Source organism: Schistocerca gregaria, chromosome 3, assembly GCF_023897955.1.
Source record: "Schistocerca gregaria isolate iqSchGreg1 chromosome 3, iqSchGreg1.2, whole genome shotgun sequence".
Lineage (NCBI taxonomy): Eukaryota > Metazoa > Arthropoda > Insecta > Orthoptera > Acrididae > Schistocerca > Schistocerca gregaria.
This window is the reverse complement of record NC_064922.1, coordinates 399,872,662-399,889,676: the sequence shown is the minus strand read 5'-3', so window position 1 is coordinate 399,889,676 and position 17,015 is coordinate 399,872,662. Positions and strand designations below refer to the sequence as shown.

At 44.1% G+C, this 17,015-nt stretch overlaps 1 non-coding gene across 1 annotated transcript; it reads left to right on the top strand.

Moving 5' to 3' along the window:
• Positions 1-2,041: 2,041 nt before the first annotated feature.
• Positions 2,042-2,115, top strand: Trnat-ugu (transfer RNA threonine (anticodon UGU)). Its single transcript has one exon. It is a non-coding gene; the product is annotated as a tRNA-Thr (tRNA).
• Positions 2,116-17,015: the final 14,900 nt, after the last annotated feature.

The window sequence follows — 17,015 nt, the reverse complement described above, 5'->3', positions numbered from 1 at the left end:
AGAAGGGATATTCCGGAATAGATCATATTATAAACTGGAAAAATGCAAAAAATGGGGTTCAATAAATGTCAAGCAACTGACACGTTCGGTTATGAAAATATACGAACGATATTCGATGAATATCATTCGAATCTATCCACCAACGTGATCGCATCGTGACAAAGAGGCCGACGTCCTCTACGAATGGTTACTGGAGGTAATAAGTGTAAACAAGACACAGTACAAGTTGCTGATAAAGTAAATTCGTGTGGTATGGTGGCTGGGAGACGCCGAGTGACAGGTTCAGCCACCTAATAGGAAATTTTTTTCCTATCGTTCACGCACACCAGCACATTTCCTTCCCAGATTGTGACAGAATAATAACTATACGTATAGAAGATTGTAACGGGTGTGTATGAAGTATGGAATCACTTTTGGGTTGAATGATGATGAGAAAAGGGACACGTTGGAACCGAGCCGGCACATAACCTGCTCGTCTCGAATACAATCAACAGTGTCACATGACGTCAGTACATGGTGCAATGACGGTCATAGTGACAGATCACCAGGTCCAGCACAAAAGGCTCTGGAGGGCTAGCCCAGCAACGACATCATTCACAGTTTGCATGATGTCAATATATTTGTATAATTTTAACCAGGGAATGCATGGACACAATTACGCAACTTCCCCCCTGTATGAACTACTCGAATGAAAGCTGATTATGGAGTGAACAATTTGTAGATAAGAAGAATACGTCACAGCACTTAGTAATGTAGATGTTCTCATAAACTTAAATTTTATATTTAAGAAAATATGGACAAAGCCCCAACTAAATTATCTTTTCAGAGATTTCAAAAGAAATTTCTAGTTTTAGAAAAATGTGCACGTGGAGCTTGTCGAACACTGTTAATAGCTCTCCAACTAAAAACTGTAATTAGGAAATATGCTCTACCACGCTCACTAAGTCTTTGAGTGATAGTAATCCAGATTAAAGCTGTTTAGGACCAAAACACAGCACAGCGCTCAACAAATTCAAAAATGGTTCAAATGGCTCTGAGCACTATGGGACTTATCATCTATGGTCATTAGTCCCTTAGATCTTAAGACTACTTAAACCTAACTAACCGAAGGACACCACACAACACCCATCCATCACGAGGCAGAGAAAATCCCTGACCCCGGCTGGAATCGAAACCGGAAGCGAGAACGCTACCGCCTGACCACGAGCTGCGGACGCTCAACAAATGATTAATTAAATATCACCAGGTCCCTGCAAAGTAAGCTCCTAACTTAAAGGTTAAAAGCGTTCATAATAAAGCCACAAAATAAAGTTATTATTATTTTACGATTTCGGCCTCGGTCCGTCAGCAGATCTACCTGAGACGACCTTTTCTACCGTCGACACGTCGCTAGGTCAGTCGCTCAGAGAGAGGCGCCCCGACCAGGGCAGCATAAACTTTCCCCTAAGCTACCGCCCATTAACTCGCGAGATTACACAGGTCCACGGATGGACTAAACTACAACACATTAAAATTCTAAATTGCAAATGGGGAAGAAATCAATTGCACTTAAGTGAAATGAGAGTGGCGTTCCTACATTGGTCCGCACATACAACATCTATGCACATTAGCAATGGTTTTGAATTTCAGCTACAAGAAACTGGGAACTCAACCACAAGTCACTCAATTAATGTTGTTCATGGAACATCTTTAGTGACCACCAAACTCAAGGTAAAATATTAGCTTTATAAGGGCACGGCAATTATCTAACGGTCACGACTACATAACATTTTGACTATCACATATTATACTGCTTCGGAACGTTGGCTGCCTTAAGCAGTTGCTTATTACCCTTCAACAAATGGTAGATTTGAAATGATAATTAAATGGACGCCCTAGCTGCAAACAGGCGTTATGTACTTTATTGGGGACATGTCGAAAATGTGTGCCCCGACCGGGACTCGAACCCGCGACTTCATGCTTACATGGCTGACGCTCTATCCATCTGAGCCACCGAGGTCACAGAGGATACTGCGCCTGAACGGACTTATGTCTTGCACGCTCCTCGGTGGCTCAGACGGATAGAGCGTCTGCCATGTAAGCAGGAGATCCCGGGTTCGAGTCCCGGTCGGGGCACACATTTTCAACATGTCCTCAAAGAAGTACATAACGCTCGTTTGCATCTAGGGTGTCCATTTAATTATCATTTCATTTCTAGTAAAGCTGCATGGTCATCTACGGTAACTGTTCTTTCGGGAACAGATACTACCATGACAAATGTTAGATATGTTGTTCATAAGCTCCACTAGAACATCAATGCAGCGCAGGACCTTGTCCTTTACAAGAAAACATGCGCTTATCGCACGAAATGTCTTACCAGATTGACAAACTGGAACTGGTCATATGGGCTGCCGAGAAGTCCTGGAAGGAAATCAGCACCTTAAAGTTGTCGCTCATCACGATGGCGATGTCGGCGTCCAAACGCTGAGCGTGGAGGTGCCCAAAACTATTGGAAAAACACTGTCGCGGGAGTAGCTTGTGTAGTAAGCATTTATGATGCCAAGCGTGTATAGCGCATCTCATCGCCAGTTCAGTGCCGCCTGTGTTGTCGATCTGTTTAGTTCTCTTCATCTGCAGTGATTTTTTTGCCAGCGCTGTTTTGTTCTTTTTTTTTATGGTTGGAAGTTGCAGCTGTGAAATTCTGTTTTCTACTCGGTAAAAATGCTGCTTAAAACTGTTTTAATGTTGAAAACAGCGTACATAGATGAGGCTGTGGGAAAATATGAATTGTACGAATAGTTTTTCGATTTGAAAATAGCGACATGTCGATTGATGACAAACCAAACCTCGTTCTGGACGTCCATCAACTGCTCGAATCGACGAAAATATTGAAAAATTAGAGAGCTTGTACTCACAGACTGTCGACAGGCAACTGATAAACTTCAGATTACTGGGTTGGATATCTTGGAACTCGGTGCAGCGAATTTTAACGGAAGATTTGGGAATGAAAAGTGTTGCTGCCAAATATGTTCCTCGGATGCTGACTGACATTCAAAAGGAACGTCGGGTTGACACGTGTCACGCTTTGAAACAACAGCTTGAAACTGATCCAGATTTTCTGTCAATGTGATGAGTCATGGTGCTATGGTCACAAGCAGAAACAAAGAGAATTTCAGAGCTGCAACTTCCAATCATAAAAAAAAACGAGAACAAAACAGCGCTAACAAAAACAATCACGTAGAACACTGCGGGGAGGAAGCCAATGGAAGACGTCATCATCACATCGTCCAAAAAAATATCACTTGCTTCTTTGATGCCAACAGCCTAGTCAATTCAGTCTTTGTTTCCCCAAGTCAGAATGTCAGTCAAGCCTTTTGGAAACTTTAAGATAATTGCGCAACAGTGTTCTTCACAAAAGTCTCGATTTGTGGCAGACAGGAGACTGGTTCTTGCACCACGACAAGGCACCTGCACACACCACCATTTCTGTTAGACAGCTATTGACTAAAAGTGACACTGTTCCGCTGAGCCACGCACCTTGCTCACCTCACCTGGCTCTGTGCGACGTTTTCTTATTTCCACACATGAAAAGCGGCGTGCTGGGGCACCGATTTGACAACATTGAAGAAGTCAAGAAAAAGACGACGGGCGTAAGCCATTACTGAAGATGACCACAAAAAAATGTGTCCCTCTGCTCGGCTCCGAACGCGGCGCTCCCCGCACCAACTTCCTAACTTCCACTCCTTTCCATAACGCGGCGTCACCTTTATATCCCATGGCTATATTCATCGCTAACTTATCACTCTCGCCCTCCCTGGGTCTTTCTTCACGCCACCACACCAGCTAACTCTGCATGTCACGATCGCGAACCGCTAGCAATAAACCGAATCGAGCGCCACAGCTCACGTAGAACACTGCGGAGAGGTTTGGAATTTAATCCTGGACATTAGCGAATAGTCTGGTAAACCACCTCGTCTTTGCCGGAATGGAAAAAGAAAAACAGCTAAAAGCGCATGGCGTACATGGGTCGTCACCACCCAAGTACTGGCTACGCCTTGCGTTGGTTAGCTCAGGCGATTTGACAGTGACCGATGTATCCAGCGAGGCAAGGACGTGGCAAGATGAGAATCTTAAAGGAAAAGGTCGTTCAAATAAAAAACGATCCTTCAGTCTGTAGGATAATAACGTCGATGGACGGATGAAACGAGTTTAGAATGACGTAGGCTAGTACACTGATAAGGAGAAGGGACAGGATGATAGGACATCTGCTAAGACATGAGGGAATGACTTCCATGGTACTAGAGGGAGCTGTAGAGGGCAAAAACTGTAGAGGAAGACAGAGATTGGAATACGTCAAGCAAATAATTGAGGACGTAAGTTGCAAGTGCTACTCTGAGATGAAGAGGTTAGCACAGGAAAGGAATTCGTGGCGGGCCGTATCAAACCAGTCAGTAGACTAATGACAAAGAAAAAAAAAGAATAGGCTAGTACATCGTGTGATACGACCCTTTCCATGTGGTTAAATGCAAGGTAACGCCCTTAAACAAGACAGGGAACGCTGTATTACTCGATCGATGCGTGATAACCACTCACAGACGGTACGCCTCAGCACTACCAGTGTAATGTCTTGGGGACGCAGGAAACACCGTAGTCGATGTAGTGCGGAAACACATCATTCACTTTGAGACCGAGTGTGGTAGCATTTACGGATCGACTAAGTATGAAACCGGTGCCACCGTTCAGACGTCGAGGCAGCTGTCCTGCACTACGAGTCGTAGATGACTAGGTTGAACTTGAAGAAGTGAACGGGCGAAGAGACATGCAACTATTGAGCAACTGACCATCCGGATAAATCAAGGGGCTACAGTGTCCCCTCGATGACTTTTTAGCGGACGTCGCTGCCACGTATGGGCGTCTGTACAGGCGCCTGGTTCATTTACCCAAAGCGACTGAGGTCCATCGACGACAAAGACTGGAATCTGAACGTGAATACCTCAAGTATAAGTGGCTTCTTCGGATGAATCGCGTTTTTGCTCCATCGAAGAGGTGACCGTAGACGTGTATGTCGTCAAACGTCAGAAAGTAAACAGCCTGCAACAAACTTCGGAAGCCTCCAGGCAGGAGGAGGAAGCGTTATGATCTGGGGAATGTTATCGTGGCATCCCCTGGGTGATAGGTGATTACGTCATTCTACAAGGCACAACGGATCAACACAAGTTTGCATCTACCCTTTGGGACCATGTCCACAACTACATGCAGTTTCTTTTCCAGGGTAAGATGCCATCTGCACACTACGTGTGTGGTTATAAGAGTACCAGGACGAATTTACGGTACTGTCGCGACCACCAAACACACCCAATTTAAGCCCAATGGAGATTCAGTGGGACCATCTGGAGCGGACTGTCCGCGCCACCGATCCTCAACTGAGAAAGTTAGCGCAGTTGGCCAAGGCGCTACAGTCGCTATGAGTCCAAGTGGTCACATTACTGTGAATGGACAGTGTATTACTAAGGGATACGAGTCATAGTTTTCGGAGTATAGCTTGACGTGTGACCTACTGTTGATAGCGACTAGGAGCTCATTTGGGTTTCTGGTGCTAACGATCGAATTTTCCGTTAAATACATTCATATGGTCCCTTCGATTTGATTTTTTCACTCAAAACTTTGCTGTATGTGGATGTGCTATTGGCAGGAAGAACACAATTTCTATCGGAACACAGCCTGTGCGCAATTCCTTCGCTCACTCCACGAACAGATATCGACTAATTTCTGCGTCAAACTATGCAAACTGTGCTTGCATTCGACGCACAACAAAACGCGCCAGTGGCAATTCCGCCTCGAAACAAGAGGTGGCCGGAGCGGGGGCTACTGTACTACAAGAAGGCCAGCGGAAACGAATGCGCCAGCAGACTTACAAACTAGCCGCAAAGCGTTTGTGTTTGTTTAATGGATTTCCGTCGGCCGATCCAGTCCCGCGCTGCTGCCGTACAAACGGCTGTACCGAGGCCCTCCCGGAAGAGCAAACATTTTTACCCGATCTGCGCGCAAACGGATTACGGATTTTCATTCAAAACCCGACAATGCCGCAATGGAGGGTCGCCGAAAAGGACCGCATTTCGCCAGCAAAAGACTCGGCCTTTCATTGGGGCGGCCATCAAAGGCGGTATCCGCCGGCGGCCCGGGGACCGCGAGCAGTCGCAACAAAAGCCCAGTCACAGCGGGGTCTGGCCGCAGCGTAGAATTACCCGTGCCGGACTGCCGGCGAAAACATAAATTCACATATTCAAGCGCTCGCCGCTACTCGTTCTGCGGCGGAAAAAAAGCAGCGCACGAGAAGAAGTGTACTGGTAATCTTTTCAGCAATCAGATGCTACGTTTTCCGAAACATTGCTCCTAAAATGGTGAATTAGCTTCTGGTCTCCATCTTCTCTATGATCCGTTAAGCAGTGTAATAATTGTAATGCACTGTTCAATTTTCTGTCTCGTAAATTGTTTTCGCGGTAGGTTAATGCAAAAGGGACGAATTACTGCAACGCTTTGTGAGTGTGATCTGTGGTAATCCACCAGGTGGGAACTTTTTGATAGTGTTGTCAATTAAAATAAGTTACTGTCAACTGTAATGACTTCGCCAGTGCAGGCTTTGTACATTTGTTTTTACACGACACACTTAAATGTCTGGCAGAGGGTTCATCGAATCGCTTTCACGCCATTTCTCAACCGTTCTACTGTCGAACAGCGCGCTCTGTCAAATCGGACGCAAAAACCTTTCCATGCGAGCTCTGATTTGCCTTATCTTATAACGATTTCTCCCTATGTAGTTGGGCGCTAACAAAACTGTTTCTTCGGAGGACAGGGTTGTGGTCTGAAATTTTGTGAAAAGATCTTGCCACAACTTAAAACGGATTTTGTTTTAATGATTTCAAACTCTGACTCGCGTTTCACATCCGTGACACTCTTCCCCCTCTTTCACGATTACGCAAAATGAGCTTACTTTGCTCTAAATTTTTAGATGTCCTGCGTCTGTCTTATCCTGTAAGGATCGCATACAGCGCATAATACTGAGGACGGGTAAGCGTAATGTAGGCTATCTCTGTAGTACATCTGCGGCGTCTCCTAATAGATCTGGCAACGAAACGCGGTCTTTGGTTCGCCTTCCCCACAACATTACTTGTGTGCTCGTCCAATTCCAATTGCTCGTAATTGTAATTCGTAGGCTCGTAGTTGAATCGGCAGCCAGGAAGTGTACGGCAGCAATTGTGCGTCCCTCGCTGGCTAAATACTAACCACGAAAATTTCTTATGTTACGGAGATTCTAACCGGCAACCTCTGAGTCCAGTGTCACCGCACACCACACACTTGGTAACTGCGTGAGAATTATACCATGGGGAAACACGACCTTTTGCAACACCATTGAAGTTGCTAACAAATAATGCGATTGGCTAGACAAATGAATCCAGCTGAAGAATCAGATGAATCGACACTGGCATGCCAGATGTGAATCACTTCAGTCTCTGCCGAGGGTCACACGACTTTGCCTGTTTACTAAGTGATGACAATCAGCAAAAGTAAATGGTTTAGCACCAGTACAGGATGAGACAAGGGAACGCCTTCTCTACAGTGCTGTTTAATCTGACGCTTGAAGCAGCCATTCGGAAGCTCCAAATATCTGTTTACGTTGGTACAACGTCACTCGAGATATGTGCATGCTCTGATGATGTAGCGATTATTAGTAGAATAAATAATATGAGAACTGAAAGAAGCCACACTGCCTAGAGGGCTCTTCCTATTAATGAAATGAAGAGTAAGTATGTACATAATTTTCAGCAGGAAGGATAATAATAACATGGATAAACTACCATCACAATGTTCCTATTTTCAGTATGAATAGAATTTTCACTTTCTGGGATACAATATTAATGGTATAAATTCAATGTCAACTGAAATAAAACTGCTCGTCTGAAGTGATAATAGATGCGTCCACACTTTTTAACTTGCTGTTAGCGTCCAGGTTGTTAAAAAACCCACTGAATCTGCAAATTAATAAGATCATGATCAAGATAGTTGAAACCTACGGATATGAAAGACGGCCGCTAAAGAGTAGTGATGAGCAGCAGCTCAGGATGTTTGAACACAGCGTTCTGCGCAAGACTTAAGGAGAATTTCACGATAACAATGGTTTCTGGAGATACCGAACAAACACAGAGCTGGATCGCCTCACACTAGAAGGTGACATTGTAAGAATAATGCCTGGCTTTGGTATGTCCTTAGGATAGATACTAGAAGAACAAATAAAAAGGAATTTGAATGGAGATCAACTGAAAGAAGACAGAGAGGAAGGCCAATAAAGCGGTGGATAGATGAAGCAGATATAAAATCTTTCAGAGTCAGAAGATAGCGGAGAACTGCGCTGGAGAAAGAAGAATAGATCGACCTGTTGAAGTGGCTAAGACCTGTGCAGGTTGTAACGCCATGAGGACAAGAATATATATCAAGAAGTTACCGCGCGAACGCGAACTGTGTTTCTTTCAATGCAGGAACCCAGTATATGTGTCTTTTGTCACACTAGCATTTATTGACAGATGAGGATCTACTCTCTCGTGAACAGACTCACGAACCCTTCAATCGTGTGGCCTATGCACGTGGCTCTCGTGTGTGTGTGTGTGTGTGTGTGTGTGTGTGTGTGTGTGTGTGTGTGTGTGTGTGTGTGTGATGTGCGAAAGAAATTGCGAATAGTTTCACTAACGTTGGCGGAAGTTTCCGAAGATTACCGATGCTAATGACAGCTGTCACAGCGTGGCTCACTTGCAAACAGGCGGCAGACTTGCAGAATGCGCAAGCTGCGATGCTCTTCACTTAGCACCAGAACTTGGAGAAAATAACGAATAACGAATTCATATACAAATTACTGTTCGTTATTCGCTAATAACAAATACTATTGGAAACATTATTCACTTCAATTACATACTGGTCAACTGGGAACAAAAAGCGTGAAGAGTAATAGTTAAATCTGTAATTAACTGCATTTATAGGCGCTGTCTTTGTCATTTATTAAATTAATGTACTTTTGGTTTCTTTTAAATTTGTTTTCAGAACAACTCTTTTGTTGAAACGTCTCATCAGAAATTTCATTCGTTTTACAGAGATTTAACATTTTTACAACGCAGAAAATACGTTCTAGACATGCGATGCACTCCAAAATTCGTCTTTAATCATGGCTTCAATGGATGACTTTCAGCAAAAACTGACAAGTCATCAGTGCTGCTGCAGTTTTTGGCAAATAATTCGTTGTGATTCCACTTTGACGTTTCTCAAATCACATTCTAAATAATTTTTTTTTTCATTTTAAAGTGTATTCGCACTGTGTGATATGGGTCCAGCATATGTATATAGATGTGCCACTGTATACCGTATTTTTATCAAGTAACAAGCATCTGTGAGCAATATGTATATGCACATAGCCTTTTGGAAAAGGTGCAGTATGTTTTAAAAAATTTTAACGATGAGAAACGTTTATAATGTGCTAAGTTTTATGCAACTGACATCTTGTGCGTAAGGTTCAGCGTAAAGTTAACATGTTTTACTAAAAAAGATTATGATCTGAAGATGAAAGCTAAGACTATTGAAACTGGTTGTCATGAATGAGAAATATTTTGCGTGGTCTAGGCTTCTGAATGGTTTTTAACAATTAAAACAGATCGCCCTTCAACACTCTCATAATAAGAAAATTAAATTAAGACTTCCGCCAGAAAGAAAATAACCGAAGAGTCAATAACATAGGGACCACAGCTCCTTCTCGGTAGGAGTGGTAATGAAGATTCCTCACAGTATTTGGTAACAATATTCCATTATACTGAAGGTAGAAAATTTCACATGAAAATTATTCAAAGCTATCTACTAAGCTGGGTTGAACAAAGGCAAACCTACCCGTCTAGAATTTGTAGATTTAGAAGAAGCTGTTGACAGGAATACATTACTTCAAATCTGAAAACAGAACAGATGAAATTCAAGGAACCAAAGGTTGGTTAAAACTTGTACGGAAACCAGACTGCCGTTATTAGTGTCGAAGCGGATGAAAGGGAATCGGTAGACGAGAAGGTAGTGAGACAGGGCCTAGCCTACCCCCATTATCATTCAGTTTGTACACTGAGCGAGCTCTGAGGGTAACCAAGGACATATTTAGAAAGATAATAAGTTCGGATGCAAAAAGTTAAAAATCTGAGGTTAGCTGATGACACTGCAATTCTGTCCGTTACAGCAAATTACTTGAAAATCTGCTCCGGGGGGGGGGGGGGGGGGGGGGGGGGAGTAGGCGGCGAAAGTCTTCCCAGAGACAGCAGGGGTATGTGTCTGTTTGTCCTTAGGATAATTTAGGTCAAGTAGTGTGTAAGCTTAGGTACTGACACTGATGACCTCAGCAGTTAAGTCCCATAAGATTTCACACACATTTTCTTCCTTGCGAGATGAAAGCAGAGCTCACCATATGCAGCGTAGTCAACAGAACAGATTGCGGACCTCTGAATCAGAGGCTCACACGGTTCTGTAACCGTGGTAGGCTGCAGATTCCTCGACTTCCGCCATAGGGTGGTTGAGTTTCTGGCTCCGCTTATTCGTCAGGGATTACACTACACGCAGGGAGGCGGGCTACACGAGTGTAACAGGAGCTGTGTGGTGTGGAAAGGACTGGGCGGCTTTTAGGTTGCGAAAACACAAAAAAGGCTTCAGTCACAAAAGGTGCAGCCCGAGCACAGGAAGACCGTAGATACAGGAACCATCGGTATGATAATTGTAAATTGTCGTAGCTTTTTTTGGGAGCTCCAAGCGCTAATAGAAAGCACTGATGTTCAAACTGTTAAAGGCACTATGAGCTGGCTGAAGCCGGAGATTAGTTCAGCCGAAATTTTCGCGAAGAACCTAACGATGTTCCGAAAAGAAAGGCTAACGCAGTTGATGGAGGCGTGCTTGTTGCTGTCAGAAGTAGTTTACCTTGTCGTGAAACTGAAGTAGATATTTCCTGTGAGTTAGTCTAGGCAGAGGTCATTCCTGGGAAATCAATATTTAATTGGATAGATAACCGCTATGGGTCTAAATTTGGCCGTGTGCTGTCGAGAACTTGTATGCATTCAAATACTGAATCCAGAATTACTAAACTTGTCTGAAATAATTATTCGCTGTCCGTCGGAGACGACTGCTGGCATTCGTAGGACCTGCAGTGTGACATTTTGTGACGTACGTGCCGCAGCCTATCTTTCTCGCGAGCTTCGAGAGGAAACTAGTGTGGAGAACTGAATCAAACCCGACCACGGCTCAAAAGTCTGATATAAGACAGGAAATGTAACATGGGAAAGATAATACTCTATATCTCTGCATAGACTAATTTATAAAATATTGCAGAGAAGAGTGAATAAGCGATTTAAGGCAATTTTGCAGGCTACATTAAAGGAAAAATTAACAATAAACACGTTTCAGTAGAGAAGACACTGTAACACTTGTTCTAGAAAAATGTAACACCTTGTTTCAAATGTTGGAATGTAAAATATCATGAGATATCGATTTTATTTCAGGAAAACCCATCGACTGTATTTTAGAAAATAAGACCGACAGATACACGGTATCGGCTATTAACCCGAGCCGCAGCGCGCCCACGTTCCATGCAGATGACCTGGCGCCTGCGCGTGCAGGCATCGCCGTGCGCGACGCCCACGTGTCCGCAGCTACTCCACCGCTCTTTCTCCCACCGCAGGGCCCCCACACTCCCGAACGGGGGCCGCCCTCTCCCGCCCCCACAGCCAGCACTAATTGTGGTGATGGCCGCAGCGGCGCCACTAATGCCGTCGTAACGTTGTTTACTGCGTTCCGTGGCCGCGCCGCCATCTTGGCCCAACCGACCTCACCCCACGTCGCACCCGTCACGCCAGAGATACCGCCCTTCCAGAGTGTACAGGTCAATCACATTGCCCTCGTTCCCCGAGAGTTTATCTGAGCTCTGGTATTAACTGTTAAGCAAGTAATAGGTGCTTTAAAATAATATAAATTCTTCGGAAGTCCTAATATAAATTTGCAATATTGATAAATCTTTTTACCAGATTTAAGCGACAAGGGCACAGTTTTTTCATATTACAAAACTGAAAAATAGTGAAGTTAGTTTCTTAGAAAATATTGAAAATTACCTTTGCCTCCTCCTTTCCTACTTCTAAAATTTTATCTAAAAACTGGCTCGTGGTCTTGCGGTAGCGTTCTCGCTTCCAGTGCATGGAGTCTGGGGTTCGATTCCCGGCGGGGTCAGGGATTTTCTCTGCCTCGAAATGACTGGGTGTTGAGTGTCTTTCATCATCGTTTCATCCTCATTCACTCGGAAGTCGCCGTAGTGGCGTTAAAGAACTTGTGGAGCGGCGGCCGAACCGCCCCGCGAGTGGTCTCCCGGCCACCAATGCCATACGCTCATTGTTATCCTAAAACTCTACACAATTCAGCATTTCTGTCATCCTTGTGCTCAACCCCTCTCTCTTTTATTTATTTATCTATCTTTCGAGAATTTTGTACCTGAAAATATTAGAAGCTTTCTGAATAAAATAAAATTTAATAACATTCTACATCTTTATTCTTCATTTCTCAACATAGTCACGCTGACGAAGAACATATTTTTCCCAATGCGAGCCCAGTCTGTTGATACTGTCACTGTAGAATGTTTGACTTTGTTGACGGAGCCACAGACTTAGGTCTGTTTGCACCGTTTCATTACTACCAAAGTGTAGTCCTCGAAAGTTGGGAACAGATGAAAATAGGATGGGCCAAGTCGGGGCTGTATGGGGGATGATCGATCAGGGTGAACCCAAGGCGTTCGACTGTAGCAGATGTCGCAGCGGTAGAGTGTTGTGTGGCATTGCTATGTTGAAAGAGAGGGTGCTCTCGTCAAATTCTTGCTTTCAGTTTTCTGCAGCTATGCACCGACATAGTTAAATTACACACATCATGTTACACGCTACAGTTCGCAGTCCTCTATTGGGATAGTGTGGCAACATGCATAAGCGAAGCGAGAGAGTCGGCCGAGTAATACGTATCGAGGCACTACTTTTCAGCACGCCCTCGTACAAGTTGAAGAACACCGCCGCAGTTCTGTCTGTATGTTCAGGCTAATTCCAGGAACTACTGCAGGGATTTTCGTTTAGTTATCACTAATAGATAGACGGCTTTATGATAAAGGTTAGTATACGTAATTTACAAATATTTTTTTGAAAATATGATAAAATGTAGACTGCCATCGCTTTGAAAACGATGCCATTGCCATGTAACGGTAAATAGTACAAATTTTGGAATCGTAGCAGGGGGCGCAGTTTTCCATAGAAAAGTTAGATGGCAGAGAAGGCTTTGTATCAATGTTACACTGTAGAGGGACCTTTGTACCACAACCACGTGGCGAAGGATGTTGCTTGTAAAATATAAGTAATGTTTAACAAATGTGAGGGCAGAGGGTGCTTCATACCACTTCCTGTTGCAGATGATGTTTGTTACCAGCTTCGTTTGGCAGTGGTTGCTGTTGATTCCTGTATATGGCAGGATTGACTATTGTAGAGGTCACCCTTTCTCATTATGTAATGTTTTTTTTCGGTAATAAGATTGTATTTCCGTAATAATATTGCATTGTAGCAACCGAATCATGACCAAGAGGGTTCGATTAGGACGGAAAGACGGGATGTTAGGAATGGGTCCCGAAACTGGCCGGGATCTGGGTTTTTGTGTGGCAGTGGTCGGCCGCCATGTCATCCTACCCGCTTAGGAGAGTTGGCAAGCGCTGTTTGAGAGGATTGACGTTTCGGCGAATTGGGGTGCCAGGCTAGTGCGGTAGTGTTACAGTCACAAACACATCTGCGAGGCTATGACATTTACCAGTAGCGCGTCTCACGACTGCAGGCGACCTCACGCAAGTTGTGTGGGGGCGACCGGACGTCGGGATGCGAACAGCGAATGCCTTCGTGTTACCCAGCATGGTAAGATCTGCTCGTAGCCGTGGGAAATGCATAGCGCCACACTTATTGGACACTTTGTAGTCTTCAAGAGAGGAACAATTTTGGCTGCAAATCAGGCTTTATTATGTTACATTTTACCAATAATGAATTTCGCTTTGTTTAACGCATCTTCACATTGGCCTACAAAGAAAAATACAAACGATTCTTAGAAAATAATATGACTCAGATTTACTGAAACCTTGGACAACCAAAGAAAGTATTAAAACCGACACAAAAACTGACGTTCTTGAAAATGTCGTAGCTGACAACCACTGTTGTCAATATTTTAAGAAGATTGCGTGGTGCTGCCTAAAATAAAAGTAAATGGAATAGCCGAAGGTGTTCTGGAGCCAGTAAATAATCTTGTCCATAGAAGACACCAACACACACAAGAGAAAAAAAATTTAAAACAAGTTACTGATCTAAAATAGTGTTGAGTACATGGAATTTCACGTTTAAAATACAGAAAAAAACCTCAGGGGTTAATTTACCAGGTCGAGATTGATACGATTTCGCCAAGTACCCTGCTGAAGTTGAAAGAATGCCGTTTTGGCTGTCTTTTGGTTCGTTTTATTCCAAAATTTGAACCTAAAGATTCAACTATCGAGAGATGCACTATTGCCTTCCGCGGTCCATCACTGAAGTGCCAGCTCGCCATCCAGTTCATCCTTAACAACTGATGTGAGTTCATGCAGCAAATGGGGTGGGTCACTTGCACGGATGTGGGAATACCTGCGTTTTTATGTTTCCCGTAACTAGAGATTTACATCGATCACACACTTAAGTTGATAACCTGCCTATGAATTTTCTATTTAGTCTTCATGCAAGCTTGTCCCATTCAAATTTGTAATCGAGTCAATCATGATGACCAGTGCGACCCTGCATTTGCTATTCATTTTCGTAAGTCTCGAGTTATTACAAAAATTTGTTCTATTCTACCATGGAGTACTTTTCCAATTCAACGTCATATGGGTAACTAACTAGCACCAATTCGTATTCCATCTTGCACTCATTTCCTGTACCTGAAATATCAGATTAGTACATTCATGTTCTGTGTAGTTTTACGTGCACTCAAATTTCGGAATTTAGAAAAATTATTTTTTGACACTTTATTTTCAGTAGATGAACGCCCTCTCCCTACACCCACAGTTATTAATTTAATACCCACAGTTATGATTAATTTGTTACGGCCCCCCACCCATTCCGTTTCCTTGTTCCTACATCATCAACATGCACTTGAATTTTGCTGAGTCTATCTGCAAGTCTTCGGTGATGCTCGATATAGTTGACTGGTTAAATATATATATGGCAAGAGCTTTGATTAAGTGACTCAAAAAAAAAAAATGGTTCAAATGGCTCTGAGCACTATGGGACTCAACTGCTGTGGTCATTAGTCCCCTAGAACTTAGAACTACTTAAACCTACCTAACCTAAGGACATCACACACATCCATGCCCGAGGCAGGATTCGAACCTGCGACCGTAGCAGTCGCACGGTTCCGGACTGCGCGCCTAGAACCGCGAGACCACCGCGGCCGGCCTAAGTGACTCAACACATTTCTTTTCTGACAGCAGGTTCGCTTTATTACGGACTCCAATACACCAAATTATATCCCACTCTTTTAGCTACGAAACCATGTTTTTTTAACGTAATCTTTTTTCAATGCAATGGTCTTCTGCCATCTTACTGGAGAGACTGTGTGCCCCCATGGTACCTCACTACTGAGCAACGTCACACTCTGCGTCTTGCTGCATCAGTAACCTCTCCATCATCCAGTATTGATTCCCACGGACTGGAACCTTGAGTGGGGCAAGAAGATGGAAGTCGGAGAGTGGAGATCCGGTCATTAGCATACATGAGAAAGAACAGTCCAATGAAGATTTGTGATTTTCTTTCGGGTGCGTAGACTTTCCCGAAGCAAATTTGTGTGAATTCCTAAGGGACCAAACTGCTTATGTCATTGGGCTCTAGACTTACATACTATTTAAATTAACTTAAACTAACTGATGCTAAGAACAACACATACACACCCATGCCCGAGGGAGCACTCGAACCTCCGGAGGGAGGGGCCTCGCAGTTCGTCACATGACGCCTCAAACCATGTGGCCACTCAGCGTGACTTTCGCAAAGCCTTGCGTATCATGGAAAAGAAGTTAGTTAACATTTATTGTGGCGAAGGACATTCTAAAGTATTTCTTTTTTTCAACTTCCTGAAGGCAGCATAAAACCATGGCGGAGGACAAAGAATAATCCCTTCAGAGTCCTAGGAGAACGTTGCCATGGTTTTACCGGCGGAGGGGGCAGCTTAGAACTTTTTCTTCGGAGGATGAACTGCCGTTTTGTTTCCGGTTCGATGTGATGAACCCACGTTTCATCGCCTGTGACAATCTTCGACAATAAATTCTCACGATAGGACTCTCATCGCACAAGCAACTCAGCACAAATGGTCCTTCGTTGCTCTTTATGGTCTTCTGTTGGGCGGCATGGAACCCGTGGGCACACAGCTTAGAAAATTTGGAATCTTATGGTAAGGACTATGAGCCCAAACTGCTGAGGTCATCGGTCCTTAGGCCTACATCCTACTTAATGTAAGTAACTTACGCTAAGGGCAGCACACACACCCGTGCCCGATGGAGGACTCGAATCTCCGACGGGGGAAGATGCGCGGAACGTGACAAGGCGCCCAAGACCACGCGGCTACCCCACGCGGCCACAGGTCTGACTATCTCAGCTGTTGGGCGAGTGTGTCAGCACTACCAACAGAGACGTCCAGTTCTCTAGTAAGGGATTTCTTTGTGACCCATCGATCACCTCGATTGAGTTTCCCCACGTTCCAATATCGAATGTGTCACAGCTGTGTGCGGCCGGCCGGCCGGCCGGCACGGTTCCCAGTTGAACATGTTTGCGCGACATTCTTGCGATGATGACTGGCCTCTCGCCCAACGAATCAACCTACTTTTGTTCACTGTCAGGTCTCCGTAGAGGTTCTGCAAGCGCCTATGAATATCTGCGATAATCTGATTTTCCGCGTAA